The following is a 27,862-nucleotide window of genomic DNA, read 5'->3' as shown; positions in this document are numbered from 1 at the left end:
TGGAACTGCATTGTATTGTTGTTTGATTTAATAAAACGCAATTTTTTTGTAAGTTGTAGTACTTAATAAATTTGGACCGGTTTCGTCCGCCTCAGAGGGACATTTTCAACTAAATAAGATACAAAAAACAAATCTGTAACAATACGGATAACCAAAACTATGTGAAGATATCTTCACGTCCACAATAAGACGCCGCATTTTTGAAATTTAATATAATTGGCTTTTGTGACGACTAGAATAAGCCCAACAGCTGGTTGGATTGATTTGAACATCTCTTTCCTTCTCGGTCATAGCCATGGACAAAAAGAGTCTCTCTACCAACTACTTTGTTTTCCCACCGCTACCCGACATGTATGTACAGCTGTGGATATGCACGGCCCCCTTCCACGATGCTATAAACGTGTCTGAAAGAAGTGATTTTAAGTGTTAATTCCATCCCATAATGGAGCCGCATGGGACTGATGATACAACCATGCACCGTATTGCTTAAAGAATGAACTTAAGAAAGGGTAAAAAAATCTTTTTGGACTGGCTCTGCTGTCCGCTGAAGTTAAGCGCCATATATATCCGCATACTGAGTATCACGAGTTGAAATCGATAAAGCTAGTGAGGAGTCGGAACTATCCTGCTACCCATACGACGCTGCAAATTTCTGGAATGCCGCAAAGTTGGCCTCGGTTGCTATCAAATAATCTGCGTGGCCAATTGGGCCCGTATATGGTCGGACCCTAGCAAATAGCTCCGCTCATTCAGGATCTTTAAGCAGGCAGAGACGCTTATTAGTCGTTGATCATATAACTCAAATGTTAGGTAACAGCTTCAAAACCCGAATAAAGAAAAGGGAAGCCTATTAATTCAAGAATACTGTAGAAGGTATTATCAGCAATATAAAAATAACAGAAAGAAATCGTTTACAAAATAAAAACTCGTCGTAAATACCATACCATGGTCATAAAAAATAAGACAAATATAGTTAAAAATTATATATGTTCAGCAAATTGCGTTCATAAGATTTAATTTATACAATTTTTTTTTTTTTTTAAGAAAGTTAAGTATGTAATGCTAGTTTCATGATTATCATAGTAGAATATAAATAAAACATTACATGCAGTTTTTATCCTTACATAAAATTAAATTAACATGTATTGAGAGGTTCTGGTTTACATAAAATTACTGATTTAATGCATCACTTTACGTGTTTGTTATGTACATGAAGTGTTTATAATAATGGTAGATTTTTAATAAATCTTTGAAGTGCTGTAAAATATCCGTCCACCCACATGAAATAAACAAGCATTAAAAATGTATTTTCTTAAAAATAACAAATGTCTCAAACAATTTTCATATATATCGTTTTTTTATAAAACAAGACACTTAAAAAACAACAAAGCTATTGACGTCAATGAAAATAAGTATGGGAACTGTTTAGTTTTCTTTATATCATTCAATATTAATTGAAATGGTTTAATGAAAAAGAATCACCTCCTACGGATAGGTACACCTGACGCCAAATCAATAAGAAACGTGATTACAGTCTACAATGTAGAAATGTAGAATAACTACGTAAAACTATTTCGTCGACGTAAATGTTTCCGTCGTATCGGATGCCATTGTGAGAGTGCTCCTAATGCTACGTCATATGATGCAGCCTGTTAATTTGCTGTGTCTTTAATAAACTATTACTTCCATCTTATAAAGCGAAATGAAAATAGGTAGAGGAATGTTTATATCTGTACAGAGTTTCAGTACACGGGTACAGAGGATACTTAATGTCATTAAAGATAAATGACGGAAGAGCAAGTCAAGACTCTTTTTGTATACAATAAAACTCTTTAATTAAGCACCAAGGTGCATGGTTGCTACATCAGTTCCATGCAGTTTCGCTTAGAGACAAGGAAGTGTGGAACGGAAATCTTTTCATTCTGACACGTTTATGGCGTCATGGAAAGTGGCCATACACAAATCGCGACTGCATATATATGGCGGGAGATGAGGTAACTTAAATCATTACACATTTTTACCTTTTGAAAATAATATTTAATAATAATATATTTATGATAAAATTACTACACTGTTTAAGATATAAAAACGCTGAATTTTTACAATAACATTTCTAATGTTGACAACTTAATTGACCATTTTAATAAAAGGTTTAAATTTAACAAAATTACATAGCTCTCAATTACACTACTTTTTATTCGATGACTAATTATAAAGATTTCAAAATATAGCATTTTTATTGAACATAATATTACATCTCAATTTTAAAATACATTACAGAACTATATAGGATTCCGACTACCATGGAGTAAATTTGAATGCCTAAAAAATATCTTCAAACCTAATTTCTCATTGTGTTAAAAGTGAAAAATATTCAACAGTCGTATGTTATCAGTGCTCACGTATGCGTAAGAATAATGGACACTTAATGTAAGAGATATCCATTAAAATTGCAAGTAGCGCAATGTGACATGAAAAGATGAATGTTAGACATAATGCATAAAGACCAAAAAATAAACTAATGGATAAGGAAGCAGATAAGAGTATGCGATATTGTAGAGGTCGCTAATCAGATAAAATAGTAGGTAATGGGCTGGAAATATTGCTCAATGAATGGACAGCCGCTAGATACATTTTGTTATACAGTAATACGTAAGTGTAGGCAACAAAAAATGTTAAGTACTTAGCTACTCATTTTTAATATAATGGTTAATTGGTAATTAATAACCCTGGCGGCATGGCAGTGTTGCCTTGCGAGAGTAGGCAGTTCATTCATTGCGTATAGGCAGCAAATGAAGGTATTATCACTAATATAGTTTACAACGGCAGTAGTAGATTCCAAAGATATGTAAAATTTTGATGTGTATATCGAATTGTTTAAATTTTCTTTGCGTGTATTTTTATAATATTCCTAATCGTCGGCTTATAGTTTCGTGGGACTCAAGTTTAAATTCTGGGTCCTGGCAAGTACACATATTGTTTTTCAATTTTTGTATGAGTCAGATTATGGACCTTATAGGTTAAGCAAGTGGCTGACACCCATTTCTCGTAAAAACAATATCTGTTAATACAAACATTTACTCTGTGGAAGCCCATAGGATGTTATATGAATCGGACATGGTCGAAAAAAAATATTATAAGTTCGCCATTATTTGGTAGGTTAAAATCTTCTAAGGCGGTATTTTGCCACATACTTATGACGGCATATTGTCTAGTTACGAGTATGTTACTGTATATTTTATTTTTTGATGTGTACATAAATATTATCCAGGTTAATCGAGATTTCAAAAAAATAGTTCAAAGGCTCAGCCAATCGAAAAAAGGTTGGGAATCGCATATCTAAAGAGTTGTATTTTCACTATCAAAACATCGTAATATATCGAACAAACGATATGTCACAAAATATGCGAAATATTTAACAGGTACCAATTAATGACTCCACTGCGAAATGTATACCACCAGTTGAATAACATTGTAGTCTGTAAATACATAGGTATATGACGTATATCCCATACATTTTTGAAGAAAAACATTTGATTTGAAATAGTGTCAAATTAGGTGATACAAATAAAAATAATAATATATATACTTGAAATGCGCAAGGCGCTGGCCTTCCATCACGGAGTTCTGGGTTCGATTCCCAGTGAAGTCAAAATATATTTACATAATCTAATGTGTAAATTCCTCAAGCCTGGGAGTTTTACCACTATTATTGGGCTTCACGGCTTATTGTGGTGCTTAATAAAGAAACAAATAATAAAAATAAAAATAATTGACTGTATCATTTTCCATTATCGAGAGAGTATACAGAATATAAGTAAACTTAAAGCTCTCTAAAAGTATTTATACGACTCACCCTACTTAATTACAATATTGTAGCATATTGATATTATAGAAAATGGTTTTGCAAAACATGATATTAAAAATAATACAATAGTTATTATGGCTATATGCTGGATTATACGGCTATTTGATCATGATGAAAAGAAATTAAATTGACCTCAACTAATGAATTAAAATATCAAATATCGACAACGTGGTTTCCTTTAAATAATATATCACAAGCACGCAAACTGTTTGTCTTATAAAGACTTTAACCATGATAAGCGAGTATTTTATTTCGTCCATTTTATCAACCAACATTTACTATTAAGAAAATTAACTACTTCCTGTATCGAAAGTTCGAGTAAAAGTTTTCTCTGAGCCGAGTTGATTCGAATCACGTGTGTTACAAATAAAGTTATCGAGCTTTTTTTTAAAAGGGGCTTTATTAATATTCCGATCACAAATGGCAACTTTTCAATTTATCCCATTTGAAAGCTAATTACTCGTAATATGTAGTTCACTAGAGTTTACTAATGAAACATAATTTAAATATATAATGCATCTCAAAAAGATAAATAAGAAGTTTTCCTTTATCGTCATTTCTTTAAGGTAGGAATAAGTATTGGTAATAACCTTGAATATCCAGAAAGTCCAGCACCATGTCTCAAAATATCGACCATTTTTTGATGTGATAATTTTATGATTCACGGTATATAAAAACAAATGGATAAGACATTGTTCTCTTATACAATATTATGACTTAATTTCTTTATTTTCCCTCATATTTCATTACTGCATACAAAAGACCACATATATTTACCACCTCAAAGGTGGGAGGCACTTTCCTGTTTGCAATAGGTAATTTTGGGTAATTATCATGGGTTCGGTTTTAGTTTAATTAATTTCGCGAACTTGCGAATTTCCCAAGCGATATTGCTTGATAATTAATATATTATGATGAAGTGATTCAATACATTTCTGAGATGAGAGACCGATCATGATTAGCAGCGTAAACATTAAAGAGGAAAAAGAATAAATCTACTTGCTGAATACATGCAAGTTCATTTCGCGAACGGTAATCCTTTTTGTCATCTATGAAATCCAGTGAACACAGAATTAATAGGAACTAAATTATTATCTAATGGGTGTTGAGTAACAGGCAATCGATCTCGAGTGTGAATCAATTTCAATTTCTCGGTTTATGCACTGACGCTCATTCAATATTGGTGTATTTGAAGGTTGCAACACACAATATTGCATGTCTATAATGTGTGTTTCATTTTTGTAGGACACTCACACATTCAAAACTCTGTTTTTATAGCCTGTCTGATTTCTATTTATTGATCTGTTCTGTGATGAAATCTATAAGTTATACACCTTCAGCACCATATTTAAAAAAAATAATATAATATCTTTCCTTTTGCGTTATCATCTAGGTATTAACAATATAAATAAATATAGAGAAAGCAAATTTTGGACTACCTTAGAAATATAGTAAAGTATAACAAAAAATGAATATTATTAATTCATCTAGTATCATTCTTAAAACATTAAAAAATCAAAGTTATTATATTATAAATAACACTTCGGGCGAAAGGATTTTTTATTCTAAAGTGTATCTTTCTGGTGTGTTCCAAATTATGTATGTTTAGTTAAAAATGCGATCTACATTCTTAAATATTGGGTATTATTTATTTAGTAAAAAAAATGTTTACATACAAATAAATATAGACATAAAATCGTAACGCCTTTAGATTTCTCTGTGTGGTATACAAAACTGTACAGAACAGGAAAAAAATATTGCGAATGTTAATAACAGAATATTATATAATATCGTTTTAAAACAATTTGTTGGATGAAAAATTATCACTTTAAAATTATTATGTGTGAGTTTAACTGAGCTATTTAGGGAAGTCAATAATTATAAACTTACGTAGAACTTTGTGTTCCTGCATTAAATCCTTTTGCTCACAATTTTACATGATATCGAGATGATCGAATTTATAACCGAGCCAAAAGTTTTTGCGTTCTATACTACAAGCGCAGTATTCGCATTGAAACTTTTCGACGGGTGGAAAAATAATAATTGATATTATAACTTTTTTGATCATCATGGTATTACAATTAGTGACATTTTAATTGGACATAATATCAGATCGAAAATAATATTGCTGAAAGTTTTCTCCGCATTCAACTTATAATAATATTAATATTGTAAGGAGTAAGTAAAATTCACTGAAATGCAAATATTCATACTGAATGGACACTCTTTTCCAGAAAACATCTAATATTTATATGAAATAAAAAGATTATTTTCAATGAAACATATTATTATGTATATTTCCGTGATAAGTTACTAAATATTTTTTGGAAGCTTAAAATGTTCGAGGTTTTCAGCCTCTGTTAAGAAATAGCTCAAGTTATAAAATTAAGGTGTTAATAATCTTACATCTTTCGGGTTTTTTAATACATTTAGATATTAGATCAATAAGTTACTTTAATGTTTAAGTGGTTATCAATTTTCAATGGAAATGTATATTGTATGAACGCAATAATGTAGAACATATTACATATAATGTAAATAATATCAAGATTTTCATTAAAACCGATTTTGACTACTTCAATAGGATATCCTAAACAGCTATATAGATTTACATTCTTCCAGCTATTCGAGATATAATGTACTAATAAATTTAAAGCCTAAAGATATAACCTATATAGAAACTTCTTTAAAAGAATTTAGACTATACATAGAAGGAGTTTTAAACGTTATTTCTGCTATGACATTCGAAATTATTTACCAAGTATATGAAGCACGGTAAGTTGGTAACCTCCACAACGAACCTCGCTCAATCAGTTGTTCAATTTTATTATTAATGCAATATGGCTACTATTTTTATGTTAATTGTGATTAATTGCGTGCACTCATAAACGGTTTTACACAAATTTTACAGGAATTTTTAACCAAATAATAATTCTGAAGTGTAGTATTACTTTCTATTTATCTTCTCGTGGTAACCGATTTTCTTTGTAAAATTGTCCCTGTAAATTGGCGTAAAATGTCATAGTAGTAGTGTTAAGTTAACCATAAATAAACTTCAGATACTTATTCACCTGTAGCTAACTAAATAAGTGGACTAGTGGTCCTTTTTTGCTTCAATTTCATATATGTAGACTATATCTTTACAGAAAGAGGTTTCCTACATCTTTGGCTTACCTATTTCTATTTTTGAAAAGCACAACAGTCACTCTTTGAAATGTTCAAAATAGAGCTCACAACTTACAATGTACCTAAAAAACCCTCAAAAGTGTGTCATTATTTTTATTCGCAGATCTCAATGTATAAGTGATGGAGAGTAGGTGTTTTGCTTTTTACCTACCCAATTACTCATAGACAGTGAAACTAGGTTAAGTGTTGGAAGCTTAATAAAATTATGTAATAAGACGTGTCACTAAATACATCAAACTATGTCTAAACTAAATAATGTCCAGGTGAATAAAAAAAAATAGTTAGTTAAAAATTATTAGAAAGTTCAAGTAAGTTACAATAAAATATCTTGGAGTGATCCGTGACGTCGCGACGTGTCGGTTTGTAATTAAAGTAATACCTACTTTGATTTAAAATACAAAAGCCGATAGTCAATAGTAACTCAATTTGGAAAGCGCTTCAGAGAGTATTAAGAGCCATTAGTTAAAATTTGTTGCAATCAATTTGGCGCCTAATAGCATAGTGGTCATAGCGCGAAACCCGAGATATGCATGCTCGATTCCTACTGGGTCTCCTAGTTTTTCAAAAAAAGATTTTTTCTATTTGTTAAAATATATTTTCTCAGAAGTATTTTCAAAATTTTATATGTCAAATATAATATTATTTTAATACACAGAAAATATAATATTCACGCAATAAATTGAGTTTCACCCTGATTAAAATTAGTTACAATATGATTTTCATACCTGTTCATAATTAACCTTAATATGGGAAATTATATTAGGAAGAAGATTTTGTAGATAGTTACCTTATATAGAAACTCTGTTCAAATACGTGACTTTAATAAATTTGTAGATTCCATTAGATTAGATTATTATTAATTTATACGTTCTACAGGTACTTACCTATGTCTTCTGTTGTTAGGCTTATATCTTTAAAAAATGAAATATTTTACAAAAAACAATATTTCACTAGATAATTAATTGATTAGTAAAAATGTTATCCAAGTTAATACTCACAATTGCTGTATCATCATATTATGTGTAATTATAATCATAATACCTAAATAGTACTAGAACATAGTAAGTAAAATTCTATAATATACTAGTTCGACTAGTACACATAAATTCGAAATGTATAAGAATTTTTTTAAACTATGTACTTAACATATTTGTCAATATTTATCTGCGTGTTTTTTTATTTTTTATCATTAGTTTTATTATTCGTTCATTCGGAAACAGTCGTTTTATTTAAATATTTAGTTTATAATTGAATTAAATCGTATGTTATTTACTTTTAGATATGTTAATATTGTATTGCGGATACGGCAACTCTCGGTGATTGAAACAATCACAAATGCTTCACGTGGCTGGGACATGTGTTCCGGATGCCGCCAGAGTGTGCGACGCTCCATACCCTTGTGGCAGAACCGCAAGAGTTTGCGATGAACAGAGAGAATTTGTGCTTATCCTATACCCTATTGCCGGGGCGTGAAAGAGTGAAAGAAGAAGAAAGAATTAATATTGTATAGTTTGAGAAATTTATTTATATTTTTTTTAAAACCCAAAATTTTTTGTATTCAGTTAATTTATTAAAATTTGAAAATATTATATCAATACTATTTATCAACTTCTTCATTAATATCCAATATTAAGAAGATTTAAAATATATATATATATATTATGTATGGGTGTAATGTAAGTTTTAATCAATTACAAAGAGATTTTAAACTATACGAAATTATTGACCATGAAGAACTCTTAATTTATTGGCAACTGAATTTTATTTCCATGGAAACGTCTTTTGCAGTTATATTATTATATAAATATATCAAATACATTGCAATACAATGTATTTGATTTATTTCAATATACGCCAATTAATCTCATTGTTATGATTTAATTGTATGTAGAGCTTCAATTGGTCTGATAAATGTGTCACCAATTGCTATAGGTACTTGGCCATGACTTGCTTGAATTCGATTTTAATAAAAGAGTTTATATATAATGTCATTCTCATATTTTTATTATTTTCAGTAGCGTACCTATCTAATATTATTATCATATATTTTTATAACAACTAATAATAAAACTAAGATATCAAAATAAAACATAATTATTATTATACGTTAATAAATACGAAATTTAGATATTACACCCACAAAATAGGACATTAAATACTATTCAGTTAAATATAATCTAAACTTTATACTAGTAAAAATCATCTCTTGTAAGTATAATGCAAGTAATAGATGAACCAGTGTAAAATGAGATTTTCTTCCCTTTAGAAAAATATAAATATTTTAATGTTATTGTATACTAATATGGATAAACAACTCAAGCCATGTTAGCATACTGATCGGCGATATTAAAAATAGCTGACCACAATTACGAATTCCTTAATATCCATTTCCTGTAGTGTCCAATTATTGCTAAATCAGTACATAGATAGCTGACTGCAATTATAATTTTCGCAATTACCGTTTTTTTCATATAGTTATCCATATCCAATTATTGAAATATTAAATATAATAAATATAAAAAAATAAATATAAATAAATTAAGAAATATTCGATATAAAATAGCCGACTTAATTATAATAGTTAGTTCCTAAATAATATTTTCTATATATTATTTTAATTGTGAGTACGACGATAAATAGCAGATCACAATTATTGATTGGACATGCCATTCGATTCTAACTTCCCGGTAAAAACACATCGCACCGTATTGTCATTGTGTTTATTATGTTGTACCGATTGTACCCTTATACTTACACAAACAGTAAAACTCTCGCATCATCACGAACAACTACTACCAACTTTCATCAGCTGCAACACCTATCCACCGCCGAAGTGGACTCCCACACTATAAAATCTATTATCTTGTAAAGACTGTTACGACACACATTTATAATGTCTAAAATAATATATTATCGGTATGTGCGAATTGCTTACAGACAATATCTTATATGGGTTTATGATACTTCTTGATGATTTTTACAATATAACCAAAACACTACGAATACAATAAAAAATATATCATATTTCATCAATAAATTGTGATACTACAATAATACTCACCTAAATTAAATATACTATTAAACTTCTACTTCATTCTACTTCAACAATATTTCTATTAAACTACTAAAAATGACTCATAGATTTCCATACGTAAATACAAACTTGTGTCATTATAGTGAAACTATTTAAGTTGTTTTGTTCATATGAAAAAGGTAATTAGTAATTTTGTTATAAAATACCATGTCAATAAAAAAGCCCATTAATGTTAAGAATTAATGTTGGTGTGGATGTAGGTATGTATATAATTTAGTTGTATGTATGTACAGTTCCATCCAATAAGAATATTTAAAAGTTGATTATATTTCAATATTGCTTGAAATGTTGATAATTTAGATTTATGTAGTATGTAATTTTTCATGAACACCACAGAATTTCATTTCTATCAATATAATTAATTATTATATGAGACGTCTCTATCCAACAGCGGTAATCAATCAATCACACTATAAAATAATTTATGTGCTCATCGCTTTGAGTATACCAAATTAAACAACTTCTGACTTGACACTTCATCCAATAATGATTATTTATGTACCTAAGTATAAAATGTAATATTAATTATACATAATGTATACGTATTTTTTTTTTTTTTTTTTTTTTTTTTTTTTTTCCCGACCATGTCCGATCCTGATAGGATCATATGGGCCTCCATATTTCATTTTTCTCATTCTCTCATTTTTCAAGAGTGCCTGAGCGAGATGTGATGTTGTCGTTTTATGGTGCTATTTGACAGGTCGTAAAATCGTTTAACCTCAAAATGAGTCTCTCCGCGGTGTAGTTCATTTTTTGCCGGCAGGTTCACCACTATCGTTCTACTACGTAGGTGCAGAACGAAAAATCCAAACTGTTACATTGAAATTTAGAAGTTTTCAAACTTTTTTAATTCATGTATGCAAGATTTTGCAACTTGCATGAAAATACATGTTTACACTGCATTTTTTTGTGATGGCCGCGATAAAACACACTGTTAGCAGTAAATCTACGTACGTTTACACAGGGTATTTTACTTCCTCCATTAAAATTTACCCAAAATAGATAAAAAAATTAAATAAGTTTCATTATGTTTGCTATATTTATCTTTTAAGACTTATTTACCTTGAGTATTATCAACACTTACTGCATTAGTATCACGTAATATCGTAAAGATGTTTTTTTAATACGATTGATGGTCAACGCTTAAAGAAACTATTATGTGGATCACAAATAAGAGTAATTAATAAAGTAAGTAAATATTAAAGCTAGAACAGAAATTGGAATATTGATTTTTTGAAAGTTCCTATTTAACCATCATGTCAAAATGTGATACAAAAAATCAGCTTTTGGACTTATGTAGGCGCGTTAGAAGTTATACTCTGTTGGTGTAACAAAACAAAATAAGCCGTTACCTGACTCTATTAATATTACAATGGATTAGGTTGATGAAAACGTACGCGATTCATCTATGTCTCATACAGCACATGGTAATTGTAATTTAATTATTGTATTGGACCAAAACTCATCTTTGCCATACAGTGGTTATAAGCGATTCAAAAGTGCCCATGATGAATTAAAAAAAACAAATTTTAATATTTTTTTTGAATTATTTAGGTACCAACATTCACAACATTTATTTATTTAGTTATTGATATATAATTTTACTCATAAATAATACTTACATAAATATGGTCTCAAATCTTGATACACAATCTTTACAATGGAAAATAAATATACACTCTAATATAAATAACATTTTATGAATATATATTAACAGTGTAAAATGGTAGTCTCCATATATATTTATTATAACACAATATTGGTTATGTTTACAACACGTGCTGTTTACTTGGTTGTATTGAACGACTAACTAAATGACACTATGCGCATGCGCATGTACCCCTGAGACCTAAATGAATTTAATCATAATAATAAATTATGGTTTGCATCGGCGCGCGCAACTTCCGTCACACGCCAAACGTGTTACATCGGCGCGCGCAACTTCATCTCACGCCAAAAATACACTCTGACATGTTTTCCCAAACGCGCCAAAAGAAGTATAACTTCAAAAAGTTTGTATAAATCTTGTTTTAAAAGTCGAAACATTTTTGGCATCAAAAAATAAAATATACATGATTAATTTGAAAGTGGTACGAATTGCCATACCCGTATGGGTATTAGTTTTTTTCGGCTCTATAGGTTGTACAAGAACTACAACAACTAACTCTCGCTGTATGCAACATTTAAACGTCAAATAATATTATCATCTACTACTTTTTTAATAGTATTTTATTAAAAAGTTTTCAATATTATTACCTAGACGAAATTGAAAACTTCACTAACCAGTTGGTAAATACTTATTTTTGAACGTATACTCATGTTTGATCAAAACATTTGCTAGCATGTAAGTATGATAATATTTATTAAACGAAGCCCCAATAATTTTCATTGTAAATAACTTAAGTAAGAATGCATAGCTGGGGCGGGAAATGCATTTTAGAAGACACCCACTAACTTGTTTTGATTGTTATTATGAAAGGGCTTAACTTTAGCTTGCATGCAATTTCAGTAGCTAATAGAATACGAAAGATAAAATCTCCTAGAAACTTGTGAAGTGTTTCAATAAATTAAAAAATAACAGAACAATTTCAAAAATTCCTATAAATCACTATTTATATAGAACATACTACTCTTTACTCTGTGGATGTATCATAATAAACGTCTTAAGGGCAGACGTGCTCAGTGTAGGTCAAAATAGAGCTTTTATTGCATTTTCAAACCATGATCCTGGACATTTCTTAAACGTTGTAGATAATCTTTTTATATAATTTTGAAGCCTTGTTATCTTTTATATTTATTTTAAACATTTAATGACTGCAAAAAGTATTTTTATTAGATAAAATAGTGTTCTTTTAAACCTCTCGCTCTAATGTTTTAGAATATAGTCATATTTCAATAAATGAATGTGCAGCGGTGTTAAATTTTTTTACATTTATTAATTTTTAAACGCATTTATAAAACCATTAGTATAATTTATGATGAGATTATTTTTGTAAAATATTTACGATAAAAAATTATATTGATAATCTCTGTGATCCCGAATTTGACAAGAATTAGGCATTTTATTATTCAAAAAATGGGCAAAATTAACATATTTGAAGATGATTCTAAAGATACTAATTATAATCTATGTCTTTGGCCATTTAATTGTGATAAACATCCTACTAATAATGATTGCTTTATAATAATTATTGACCTAAGAATAAGGTAGTGTTTTTTTTTTGAAATACGCCATTTCTTTTGGCATTCCCCAGTGGTTAAGCTACAACATACGGCCGTAGCCATAAATTAAAAAACTATAATTGAAGTAGGGAGTAAAATATTGTTAACGCACGTGTTTGAACATGTACCGCTTAAAAAAAATCGGTGAGGTCGTATTTATGTGAGTATTTTCTATCCAAATTAGATTTCAGTCTTTGCCATTATTCTAATCTGGCATTTAAACTAATTATCAATTAGCACACCACATGAAATAGCATGAAGCAAATTCCTAAGATATTTTTAAGATGAATGCTGTATAATATATTTATATAGGTAGAAAAGGGAAAAATGTCTGCTTGTGTGTTTTATTATTCAGTTTCTGTCAACATGAATGAAAAATCTCTTCATCTGCGTTAATCTACAAACAAATTCAAAATGATTCAGTCGAAGCTCCCTCCGCTGCAAATTTAAATATTCAATACGCATGAATGAGCCTTACAGAATATGAGGCCCATACGGAGAGAGCTTTTGTGAGGTGATTCAATGCAAAGAAAAATCGCTTCGTCTATAAAAATATCTAAATTCCTGCCAATTTTATTGAGAGAGGAATTATGTTGTTCAGTGTGCATATCGTTAAAGATTATGACGTGAAAGTACCCTAGATAGGACACCACTATATATTAAATATTAGAAAACACTGTTATATAGATATTATGGACATCAATATTCCCATATTTCCGCAATACTAACAATACAATAAAATAAAGCGTAATAAGTATAATACCTAGTATTAATCAGCATTAGTTTTATTAGCTTAGAATAATATTTTTAAAAGCTATTTATACAATTTAATAGGTTTTGATATTTTATTTTAAAATGGCATATACAGTATTTTTCATTACAGAAAACAAATAATTATTTATCAATTGTAGCTACGCTATGATATAAACATGACTTTGTTCTATTCATTTTACAAGGCCAGTATAATCATAAGTTAAATGTGATACAGTAATGAAAGCATTGTCTATTCATCAACTATTCTACCTTTCATTGTCGGCTAACTTAACCAAGTTGTTGATCTAACAACTACAAGTGTGGGTATGTGAGGATCTACGTCTCAGGTATATCTACTCATGATGGTATATTTCTACTGATTATTCAATCACACGATATAATATATTATTATTTAAACCTGAACGATCAACTGGATTATTAAAAAACCATTACCATTTCAGTGTAGTTAAAATAATATTGAATTTTGCATCATGGTAATTGATTACCAGTGTTGATAAAACTCTTCACTTATAAAATACTTCATAATATTAAAAAAGACTTATGATGGTTAATTTGTAAAAATTTGTTGAACGAAGAAGAGCTATAGATAGATATCTAAATATTATAAAATAATAATACACTTATAATATAGTTGATTTAGAGGATAATTGCTCTTTACAACGCAAGACTTCAATTAGTCTGGTAACACGTTAGAGTATAATAGGATATTATTTTTGATAATATTTGATTTCTTTTATTTTTTTTTTTTTTTTTTTCGACCATGTCCGATCCTGATAGGATCATATGGGCCTCCACAGAGTGGAGGTTTGTATTGACAGATTTTGTTTTTTACGAGAAATGGATGTCAGCCACTTGCTCAACCTATTAGGTCCATACCCTGACACACACAAATTGAAAAACAATTTTTGTACTTGCCAGACCCAGGATTCGAACCTGGGACCCACGGCTTTGTAGTCCAACGCTTATGCTTTCTTTTATTATCGATTTATTATTAGAGATAATTATTTTACCAATATGAATGCATAAATAACAATTTGCACGTATCTGTCGTCATTACTATTCACAATATTATAAACTTTTAAATATGCACTAAGATAAAATAATTACAAGATAAAAAGAACTTTTTATATAAAACGTTTTTAAATTTTCTGTTGAACCATATAAACTTGACTTGACTAGCTTAAACGATCAAAGAATTTGTACTTGACATGCCATATTGATGTTCATAGTAACGCACGTATATATTAATAATTTAGTTGCTAGGAACCCAGACCCCTAGCAACCAATAATGGTGTCGAAATAACTTTTCATACAAAACAGAATCAACTGAAAATTAATTCAATTCTACTTAAAGATGGCTAAAAGTATTTAAAAAATTGCATTGGCATCGTGTTCTGATATACCTATTCTAAAAGTTTCAAATATCTAGCTAGTCGGAAAGTTAGTTAACGATCGATTGCAAGATTTGTACCGGACAAAGAACCACCGGACAAATAAGAATACGAGCTAAGAAAAACGTTGTAAAATACTTTTGAAGTGATGAAAAAAATACTTCAGGTTATCACACACGTGTATACCTACACAGTTTTTGTTAAATTCTGTATTTTTTTTCTTTTATAATGATACCGTACCTTTATAATATTATAAATCGATATTAAATATGACGTTTCCTTCTTTATTGTGTCAAATATTCGTATTACTAAACAGCTGATTAATATCATTTTGATATGGACTATTGAACTTTGTTATGAATTTATTGTTCGATTGACTTTATCACCAACCTCAGTCTCTTCTTAAATACTGTCGACAGTGACAACTCTATACTCTATGAACGCATAGTATTCTATATAAACTTGATTTTAATATGTCAATATTTAGTAATCAAATTTAAAACTGACAAAAATCAGTTTTAAATATTTATTATATTTTATGTACGCAATACGAATCTTAAATTGTGCCTATCTAGATATTCATTATGTATTTAAGTTATACTTCTTTCATGTAATGTTATTTATTATTACATAATCGCATAATACGATCTAATTTTAGCTGAACGTTATATTAGCAGTCATCACTTGTAATTAATTAACTTTATCTGATCTTTTACAAAAGCAGACCAATTTCAACAAATTTGAATTATCACATGAAAAAACTAGATTAAATCATTCTAAAATCTAAGTTATAGTTACGAATAGTATAATAGTTATGTGATCTATAACTTTTAAATGTTCAATATTCATATTAACGGATTTCGTTTGAAAGAATTTAATTTTAAAATTTTAAATAAAACTGAATAAATTTGCATGGAGATTTCGTTTCATATTCCTTCTGAAAATATTATTAAAGTGTATTATTCAATAAAAAATATCTCTTTGAAATATTTACGTGATGTTGAATAATTTTATATTAATTGGATATTTATTTTAATGTTATATCTATCACAATACGTTCTTTTAGTGTGAGATTTAGATGAAATTTAGTTTATTATTGATGTATTTTCCTTAGTATTTTGGAAAAAACATTTAAAAACTCTTGAATTAGTGATTATAAATTATTTATTACAGTATTAAAATTGACGTTCGGAGAAACCTTTCAATATTTGAGTTATTTCAAAAAAAAAAAAATGTCGATATCAATACTTTAATATAACTAATATCATTTGACTGATACCCATATATAATTTATATACTTATCGTTGATTATGTAAATAATTTTATGCAAATTTATATAATCGACCGTTCAAATATCATTCCTAGCATTATTTCAATTATGGTTCACAATTTCGACTTCCGTGTCAAGTAAATTCTTGTTTATAAGTTGAACAAATGGGAACCAACCAGTAAGTTAAAATTCTTCCCAGGAGTCGACAACATACATAAAAAATTGTATATCCAGTGATGATGTTGTTAATAGATTTTTATGCTGTCATCGCATATTATTTTTCGTTTTGGGTTATTGCAAAGACCATTCTCAAGAAATGGTCTAAAATGTATTACAATAACAATTATTAATAACCGTAAAATTCTTAAACATTATAACGTAATGATAATAATGCTTAAAATTTTAATTTATTATTGCTGATAAAGAATACTTTATGTTTCGTCATTTATAATATGAATATTATAAGTACATAATATATAATATTATATTGATAGCAATTTTATATATATAATACATTATAGTAATTATCACTACACTTATACATATACATACAGCGTGATGAAGTAATTATATCAATACATGGTATGGATGTTAAATTTAGAAAATTCATTGAATTTTCAAAGCGTCGCTTAAATAGTCTTACGTCAACCAAGACTTAGTACATATTTATTAGAAACAGAAACAGGGGTTCTGGCGAGTGAATAATTAAGCAGTCGACCCCTGCGTTAACTTTTCTTTGTATGAAACTCTACTTGTATATGATATGTATATATGTTTTTCCACGAAATTATTCATTAGGTACTTGGACGGGTCGGTCAGAATCACAGAGTATACTATTCTCTTAAATACCTAATATATTTAGCGCCCGTCGTGGCCAAGAAAGACAGTCCCACTTACGAAACCGTGAGTAGTAAGTTCAAATCTGGCTGTATATATACGTTATATATTACGTGGCATATAAAAATGCAGACTACCATGGATCACCTATATGCGTATAATGCCGACAAAGTTACCAGCAAGCTGGATTAAGCACGCGTAGCCTGAGACCCAGATGATACTTGGACAATCAGTAGCTAGATTATGCAAAGGGAAATTTAAGAACGGGTGATTGGCGACTTCAGTTTGGGTAACTAACTGCTCCTGAGACATTACCATTCATAAGAAATATTATACTTCCCATCAAAATGTAAGCTTTCGTAATATGTTCGATTAAGACTAGTTTGGTGGGGCTATTAACTTCAATGGATGCTCGACCAAAGTAATTGAAAATCGGTGGCACTAGTTGTTTGAGATGAAAAAAGTTAGTGCACAAATAATAACTAAATTAGGCCAATACTGTAAAAACTCTAAGGTTATCTTTAACTAGGGAGACCGTCACCAGACGAAATTTCAATTAAATGATGGATGTTTTCAACTTTTATACTCACATATATTTATTTATATTACTATATAGAATGCACTGAATCATTGTTTTACAACCGTCGATTCACTGACCGGTGCCGATATGCACTTTTGGTCGGTTTGCAAATAGTTGTTACCTATTTTAAAAAGCACAATATACCAAAAGTTCCAAATATGTTCATGGAAGTTTCATGGAAGAGACAATCGATGCGCAATTGATAGTCAAAACTAAGGAAAATTAATTGAGTTGTCGTCTATTGAAACTTTGGTATGCAAACATAAAATACAAACATTTTTATTTTTAAAATCATTTAATTTATTATCGTCCACATTTTGAGTAGGTACTTAATAATGTGATAAGACATTTTTGGCTATATCAGAAAACAAAGAAATCAAATGGATGTCATTGAAGCGTTTCGTCTCTTTTAAACAACACTAAAGCCATGGTTATCAACTATTCTAGAAAAGATGCAGTAGCGGATTTTGCACAATTTTTATTAAACCAACTTTTAATTATTAACAATTAATTTACTGATAGAATTTTCGTGTTATTTTTTGAATTCGCAATCCGACTGTTATTTATATCTGTTATAATATAAGATTAAAAATCTAATAACCAAAATTATATATTATTAATAGTGTTTTATGCGTTAACGGTTTCCAAAATATATATTCTATTTTAACCGGTCCACAGGTGTAAAAATATTGGAGAACTCTGAACTAGATCGTGCAAGAGGGAGAAAGTTTTCGACAGAGGACTAATTATAATAACAAATTACGTCTGAAATTTTAGATAAGACAATATTAAAATATTATTAATAAAAAATTAATTTTAGTATACCTAAAGAACTTCACAAATTGGATAACTTACTCATTTAAGAAGAATTCGGGTTGTTTTATCATTCGCTTAACTCGTATATGGTAGGGGAGAGGGAGGGTAACTAACAAAAACTCTTTATGATAAGAACCGTTTAAGGCATCCATTCATTTTTAATCAGTTGCAGTGTCCATTATTAGCTAGACGAATACAGTCTGGGTCTTTCAGGTAAGTGATGGGAAATGAAAGTTTTTTAAATTTGAATATTCATAACCGTAATATCATTGTATACCTGAAAGCTTAGTAGGTATACGTTAAATTTATATTAAAAATATTTTGGGTGAAATAATAACGCTTTTGTCTCTTTTTTAAAAGTAGGAAGAGTTAATTATTTAAATAACTACTTTTTTGCGAATATGCAAAAGTATAATCAAATAAGTTCAGATAATAAAAGATTCAAAAATGTTTGGGAAATAGCTGTAAATATTTCATAGCCTGTGACCTCTCTATAGCATGATTTATTTTACCGCGTATGTAAATGATAATTTATTATTATTAAAATTGACTTTTAATTGGTTAAAATTATTTTAGATAGTGTTTTAAAAAAAATGTTATATAGATAATGTACCAAACCTCAAAAATATAAAAAAAATATATAAATTGGAGTGCCTTCTCAAGGGGGGACATGCTCAGCGTAGGTCAAAATAAAACTTTTGTTCTATTTTCAAAGCATGATCTTGGACATACCTTAAACGTTGTAGATAATCTATTTATATATTTTTGAAGCCTTAGTATCCTTTATATTTATTTTAAACATTTGATGACTGTATAAAGTATTTTTATTACATAAAATAGTATTCTTTTAAACCTCTCGCTCTAATGTTTTAGAATTTAGTCATATTTCGGTACATAACTGTGCAGTGGTGTTAAGATTTTTTACATTTATTCATTTTTAAACGCATTTATAAAACTATTAGTATAATTTATGATGAGATAATTTTAGTAAAATATTTACGATAAAAAATTATATTGATAATCTCTGTGATCCCAAATTTGACAAGAATTAGGCTTTTTATTATTCAAAAAATCGGCAAGATTAACACATTTGAAGATAATTCTAAAGATACTAATTATAAGCTATGTCTTTGACCATTTAGGTGTAATAAACATCCTATGAATAATTAGTGCTTTATAATAATTATTGACCTAAGAATAAGGTAGTGTTTTTTTAAAATATGCCATTTACTTTGTCATCCGCCAGTGGTTAAGCTACAGCATACGGCCGTAGCCATAAATTGACAAACTAAAATTGAAGTAGGGAGTAAGATCATGTTAACGCGCGTGTTTGAACATCTACCTAACCGAAAAAATAATCTTTATTTTTAAACGGTACATGTTCAAACACGCGCGTTAACATAATTTAAATATTTTTTTTATTTCATAATTTAAATATTAAAATAATTCAAAAAATATTATATTAAAATTCGATTTTTTATTAATTCATCATGGGCACTGCATGACAAAAATGAGTTTTGGTCCAATACATTAATTAAATTACAATTATCATGACGTGCTATATGAGACACAGATAAATCGCATACGTTTTCATCAACCTAATCCACTGTAATATTAAAAGACTCAGGTAACGGCTTATTCTGTTTTGGTACGCCGAAGAAGTATAACTTCTAACGCGCGTACATAAGTACACACACCGATTTTTTTAAATGCATATGTATGGGAAAATACAAATGGCAATGATACAATTCAAGTACAGTGGCACTTACCATATGGTGCGGAGGGTCTAACTAATAATTTAGTAATGTAAATATATTCAGAATTATATAATATGAAAGGTAACTGCATGCTAGGCCGTATGTATTTCGGTGGGTAACTGCCATTTTATTTCTCGAAAGAGTGCTTTATGCGAGTAATATGAAAATTCAAATCGCGGTGCTTCGTGGGTGGTTTCATGATAAAAAAAATAAAAACGCCACCATATAAAGGCTTTTATTTTTACATACACATGAAAAGGGTAATAACTTGACACTGTTATCTTTAGACAAGGTGTCGCATTTAGTTACTTTATGTCTAATAACATTTATTTCAACATTGTTAAGTTTTCACAATTCTGTGATTATTCAAATTGTATACTATTATTACAGTGATAGATATGTACGTACCTAGGGATTGCAATACCGAATAAAAATGTCAATACCAGTTTTTCGGTATTTTTTATTGAATACCGGTATTTCTTAAACATTAAAAAAAACAGAGGTTTTTCTTTTCAATCTTTTAAAATATAATTTTATAGCAAAAAACTACAAACCTACATTTATTATGTTGACATTTAAAAATATGTATTGATCATAATTGTAGAACTAGTGATTTTTTACAAATAATTTGAATATATTGTTAATTTTAACAAAAGCACTTAAAAGTTCATCAAGTGCAAATAAGTCCGGGTGCAGAAAAAGCTTCTTAAATTCAACGTTTGTGCAGTCATCAATAATTATAAAATAATTTAACATTTTTGTCATTGATGTTTTGTATTTCGAAATAATATTATGATAATTCATCGTGACAATTACTGATATAAATATATTTGATAAAATTTGTTTTATTATTTTTTCACCTCTGTTCGATTCACTAAATATATTTGCATATTTTAGAAGCACAAAACTTATAATTCCTTTTCAAAAACGTAAACGAGTGTGGTTTCTTTATACAGAAAATTCCGGTATTTTGTATTTTTAAACCCGGTATTTCTTGTATTGATAAACACTGGAATACCGGTTTTGAAATAACAGTATTGCAATCCCTATACGTAACATAATAATATATAGCATTTTAAATTTATATCCATAATTAATTATCAACATTACGAAAAAAAGACTGTTTGTTAATTGTCTTTATTTTTCCAACTTCGGATTCGTTCAGAAGATATTGCCAAAAATCACAAAATTAATGTGGAGGAAAAAAGAAGTATGAACTCACCATAAAATCTCAAAAACTAAAGAAAATTCAATTGTAAATCTTTCTATATAAATAATGTGTGTCTAATAAATGATCTATTTCATATTAAATACCAACCATGACTATATTATTTCACCGTACCTCAAAAATTATCGATTATTGATGAATAATGATTATTGTATTCACTTGTAACAAGATCCATATTATATAACTTCATACCATTTATAGCATGCCGTATGTAAAAGAATACTTTTGAATTGCGATCGCGATGTGCTCCAGTATGGCACAGCGATCAAGACTAAGGGATAAATGCATAGTCATACAAAATTTGCCCTAAGCACGCTTACCCTTACATTAGTTTGGGAGAAAAAAATCACTGACGTGTGTATTATTAGAATATTTTGCTTTAGGTTAATAAATAAGACACTACACAAACTGTTGGAGTTATTTTTCAGCTATAAGTTAAGGGGGGATATGCTCAGCGTAAGTCAAAATGGAGTTTTTATTATATTTTCAAAGCATGATCATGAACATGTTAACGCGCGTGTTTGAACATGTACCTAACCGAAAAAAAAATCTTTTTTTTTTAAACGGTACATGTTCAAACACGCGCGTTATCATGATCTTACTCCCTACTTCAGTTTTAGTTTGTCAATTTATGGCTACGGACGTATATTATAGCTTAACCACTGGGGGATGACAAAATAAATGGCATATTTCAAAAAAATACTACCTTATTCTTAGGTCAATAATTATTATTCGTAAAATGTTTATCACACTTGAATGATCAAAGACATAGCTTATAATTAGTATCTTTAGAATTATCTTCAAATTTTTTGAATAATAAAATGCCTAATTCTTGTATAATTTGGGATCACAGAGATTATCAATATAATTTTTTATCGTAAATATTTTACAAAACTATCTCGTAATTAATTATACTAATGGTTTTATAAATGCGTTTAAAAATGAATAAATATTAAAAATCTTAACACCACTGCACATTTATGTACTGAAATATGACTATATTCTAAAACATTAGAGCGAGAGGTTTAAAAGAATACTATTTTATGTAATAAAAATACTTTATGCAGTCATCAAATGTTTAAAATAAATATAAAGGATAATAGGGCTTCAAAATTATATAAATAGATTATCTACAACGTTTAAGGAATGTCCTGGATCATGCTTTGAAAATAGAATACAAGCTCCATTTTGACCCACGCTGAGCACGTCCGCCCTTAATATAAAAAAAACGTGAATAATTTTGGCTCAGTTATGTCTGGAAAAAGACTTCATTAAGCTGATTTCACTTTTCTCGGTACTGTGAATAATGTTACTGCATACTTTAACATAATTAAACCATTTTGTCAATCTTGAGGTCTCTATGACTATCTTTTCAGCGTTTTATACGTCTTAGGTGCCACAGGATGATTTTATGTGTTAGGCGAAAATATAAAACGCACATTATATTTCCTTCCTTTATAGCTGGATGAATAATAATTAGCAGACTTGGACAAAATCCTGGTTGGTACCGAATCCGTATCTGATACCGTGGGCCAAGGGGTGATCCCACGGTTGCATACAAATGGAGATAAATAGTTAATAGTATATTGAATAGCTAATAACCATTTATTAACCTCCTCCCATTGGAACCCCTTATATTATATGCTTTACTGAAAAGAAAAATGGCATTTTACTCATATCAATAAAATCTGTTAAAGTAAAAATATTAGATTAGAATATGTTCGATCCTAAGTAAAGGATATGAGCCTCTAATGAGTGGAAGGCATTTATATAAAAACAGCCGCTCTATGTACTAGGCCAGTGATGGTGAACCTATGGCAGGCGAATGTTTTGTCGCGAATGATTGTAAATATATACTTGCCTTAGATTGTCCTTAGACTTTATTTGTCAAATAATATTATGGCACTGACCTCATCAGGCGAAGAGGGAAGTCGCACTGCAATGCTCTGATTTCGATCGATTTATAATGATTGAGACCAATCGGACAATTAAAATTAATAACATTCAACCAACAAACCTGATGAAATGTATCGGCAGGTATCGGCAGTCATTCATAATATATAAACAGCTGCTTGTTATTTTGCCTAAACATAATCGCTAAAAATGTAAAACCGTTCTGTGACGGGGAATATGTAAAATAAACGTCGTTAAAATGCTTCCACAATTTCTTTGACAATTTAAAAAACAAGGAAAAAAATACGCAAAGAATAAAAGATATGCCTTCGGCTAGATACACTGAAAAATAGAATCTCAAAAACTCGATTGTAAGTATTAAACTTTTTAGTTATCATTCATAAAACTATTTTTTCCTCATGAAAAACTGACAGTCGAAGAATAATATTTTCGAAATTTTGGCACGAATATGTACTGCAAACATTCTAGCTTTAGTATTAAATAAGCATTTTTTTCATCTGTAATGAGTGATAAAATATCCGGTTCTGAATACATGATGTTTAAAATAGACAAAAAAGAGGAAATTACCTCTATGAGCAGCATTTAGATTTCGTAACGAAGTTTGTTGATAGAAATAACCTCCACACTGGGGTAATCTACTTTACTTTTTTAAAACATACATTCCACAATTTTCCGATAATAAACTAATTTTCTGCTTCTAGAATATAACATATATAAGTACCTAGTCATTATTATCGAGTCGCATAATCTAGAATTTTAAAAAAAAAAATGCTCAAAACCTGGGTATCTGCAGAGCGATCTCATCTAAGCTGTCCGATGGCTGCAGGGACGCTTTCTCGAAGAATCGACTAGGACCCAGCGTCAGGGAATCAGTCTGCCGGCTACGGGATGGCCTCCCTCCGCGGCCTCTCTGCCCTCTCCCCCCACCGCGCCCGCGCCCCCCGGGTCCTCCGCCGGCGCCGCGCCTACCCACCGCCTCCGCACGCCGCAGGTTGTGCAGTCTGAAGAAAAACACTGACATGGCACTAGGTCTCGTGGGGACCTCAGCTTCGTCCCCGAACAATAGCTGCTCCTCCTTCAGGCGACGTCTCACTTCTTGCGTCAGCTTGACGACGGATACCTTTTCTCCTCACACGCACTTATATTTTACAACACCACCGGTTTAAATATTCCCGCTTGAAATACCAAAACTCGTTTTATCAATACCCTTACAAATTGTTCAACGTTATTTTTCTTTTACTTATTGTCATTTTTTAATTTCGAAGAAAGTAGGTAATTAAAAAAGTATATAAAATGTATTGTTTTATAAAATAAATAATTACATCAAAAATATACCTAAGTATTTAAAAAAAAAAACTAGAACCAAATGGGTCTCTTAACTTTAATCTTTAACTTTCCCAATGAGTGCTCTAGTTTTAAAGTTATTGATCTATCAATGATTCGTGCAAATTATTCCTAATAACTCTTTTTAATCTGAAGTACTTCAAATTCCGTCAATTGTCAGTCGTCAATGTAATTATCGATATAAATGAAAACTGATAATATATATTATAAATTTACGGAATAAGATAAATGTAGAAAATATTTTGTGTAAGAGATCGAAAAAAAAAACGGTAGAGTTGAGACCTTCATTTTTTACATTATTTTAGTATATTGATGCTATATTTAGTTTAATAAAAAAGTATATTGAAACTTTAACTTATACACCAAAAAAAGTTGAGGAAGAGGAAAATTTTCTTGAAAGATTTATCCAAATAAATATAGTCTCAGGTTTAAATATCGTTTATTTTTTAAGTAGTTATACTATGGTATGTAACATTAATTACAAATTAAACGATTTATTAACAATGATAATTTATTAATATTATTATTTATTTTTTACAGAATTTTTTTATTTTATTTTTGTCATTTTTATACAATTTTACTCTCAGTATACATTTCTTGATAACCTCTTTTTATTCGCCGAAATATTATGTAATATATCTCAATAAACTGACTTGAATATTGTTCTTGTGTTATTTGAAAATTACATATATTAAATGAAAATGGACTTTTTGTTGACAAATAAGAAAAGATTTACGCCGTTTTTATTATAATTTCTAGTTCGATATCAAATACGACGTCGATAAATTTCGCCCTGTGAGGAATTATTAGCTGTTTACTTGATAAATTATAGTGCGAGGACATAATATGTGATCCAATTTGTAGGATAATGAATTTGTTAGTTTATTATATTTCCAATAATTATTTATGAAGATACACAGTTCGTTTGTCTAATGTGTCATGGTGTTATTGTCTTATGGTGTTGAATAAAATGTTCCTTTTATTAGTGCAAATTAAAAACATATTTAATAATTTAGATACCTACATATTGATACGTTAATACACTTTCATAATACGTTAATTATCAATAAATTGTATACAAATTCATGTCCAATAATTTTCTACCATATGGATATTATAGTAGATCAATCTTCCAACTTAAAAAATAAGACATATTATTATTTTTAAGCTTTTATTTTAAAAATTTAAGTACGTATAGGTATAAATATTTAATATATTATTATTATTGTATTTCCTCAGTGATGTAAATATAAATATACTAAAAAATTGATAAAACGTGTTTTTTTTTAAATTTTAATAATAAATATAAGAGAAGTGATTTAGGCACTGCAGGTAATCACATGACGCGTTGCGCGGGCCGTGGATGTGCACGGAGGAAAGTGACGCGACCCTGTGCTCACTCTGTGCTTTAATACTGTGGCGTAATATGATTAAGTGATTATTATAATATGTATGTTATTTAAATTCTGATTTTTTACGTTAATGTTATATTATGTTGAAATAGTTGAATCAAGTTATGCAAAAAACAACCATTCCACAAGATAAGAATATATTAATGTTTAGTTTAAAAAATTGTCAATTCTACTTTTCGCATGACGTATTACCAAACAAATTTAAAAAAATCCATTTGTCTTGCAAGTTATTTAAATAATAATAATAATATTTAAGATTAAAATAACAGGTGTTAAGTCCACAATAACTAATAACATGACAATAATGATGTAATTTGTCACGTAACCTAAGTTTCCCAGTACATTCATGTGTGAGATTCAGCATTTTGTTTTAAATCAAAATAACACCAAATATATAGGTTTTTCAATAGTTGTAGAGAAATTATTTTTATTTTTTTAATGTTTAATTGCAAAATAGCTCCAGTAGTTTTTTCACTTTTATTTAAAACTCTAAAATTGTGAGTTAACATCTTTTGAAACTATATAACGTATATGTGTTAAACTAAATATTATACTTGCAGTGTTTTACTGCTGTAGAGTGATATATTCAGAGAAAATCCTATCTGAAATAAATACTATCTGTAAACTTATACGATACTATAAAAGCCGTGTTTGTTTATCTCATTTCATTTCAGCAGAACACCATCAAATTATTATTTCCAAGGAGTTTATTTTTTATCGTGTTTTTCATATGGACACTTACCTCGTCGTCGGAAGGCAGGGGTGACTTTGAGTTGGGAGCTCGTTTTTTATTTATGCACGTGTACCTGTGCGGTAGATCATCAGTGAAACAAACAAGTCGCGCGACTTCGTATAGACAGAGGGTCTTACCCTATTGAACCGCCTCCTCTATACGACATTTAGTTATGCAAACGTTTTAATCACGACTGGGTTAATAGGCAGGGAAAATATTGTATATACTACGTTTAAGACTTCACATTAAATAGATTGTACTAAAAGACTAAGACGTATACTCTCATAAGAATAATTACTGGTCAAGGGTTTAAAATTATAAGGTATAGAAATTTTATATTATTGTGTATAGTAATAATTATTCTTAAGAAAAATAGTTCACATTAAATTTATTTATTATTAGCACGTTGTTTTTTTCAGTTTGTAACACTATTTGG

This window comes from Rhyacophila brunnea, unplaced genomic scaffold (genome assembly GCF_057557595.1).
Source record: "Rhyacophila brunnea isolate RB1 unplaced genomic scaffold, BYU_Rbru_1.0 scaffold_1, whole genome shotgun sequence".
Taxonomy (NCBI): Eukaryota; Metazoa; Arthropoda; class Insecta; order Trichoptera; family Rhyacophilidae; genus Rhyacophila; species Rhyacophila brunnea.
This window is presented reverse-complemented; position numbering follows the sequence as displayed.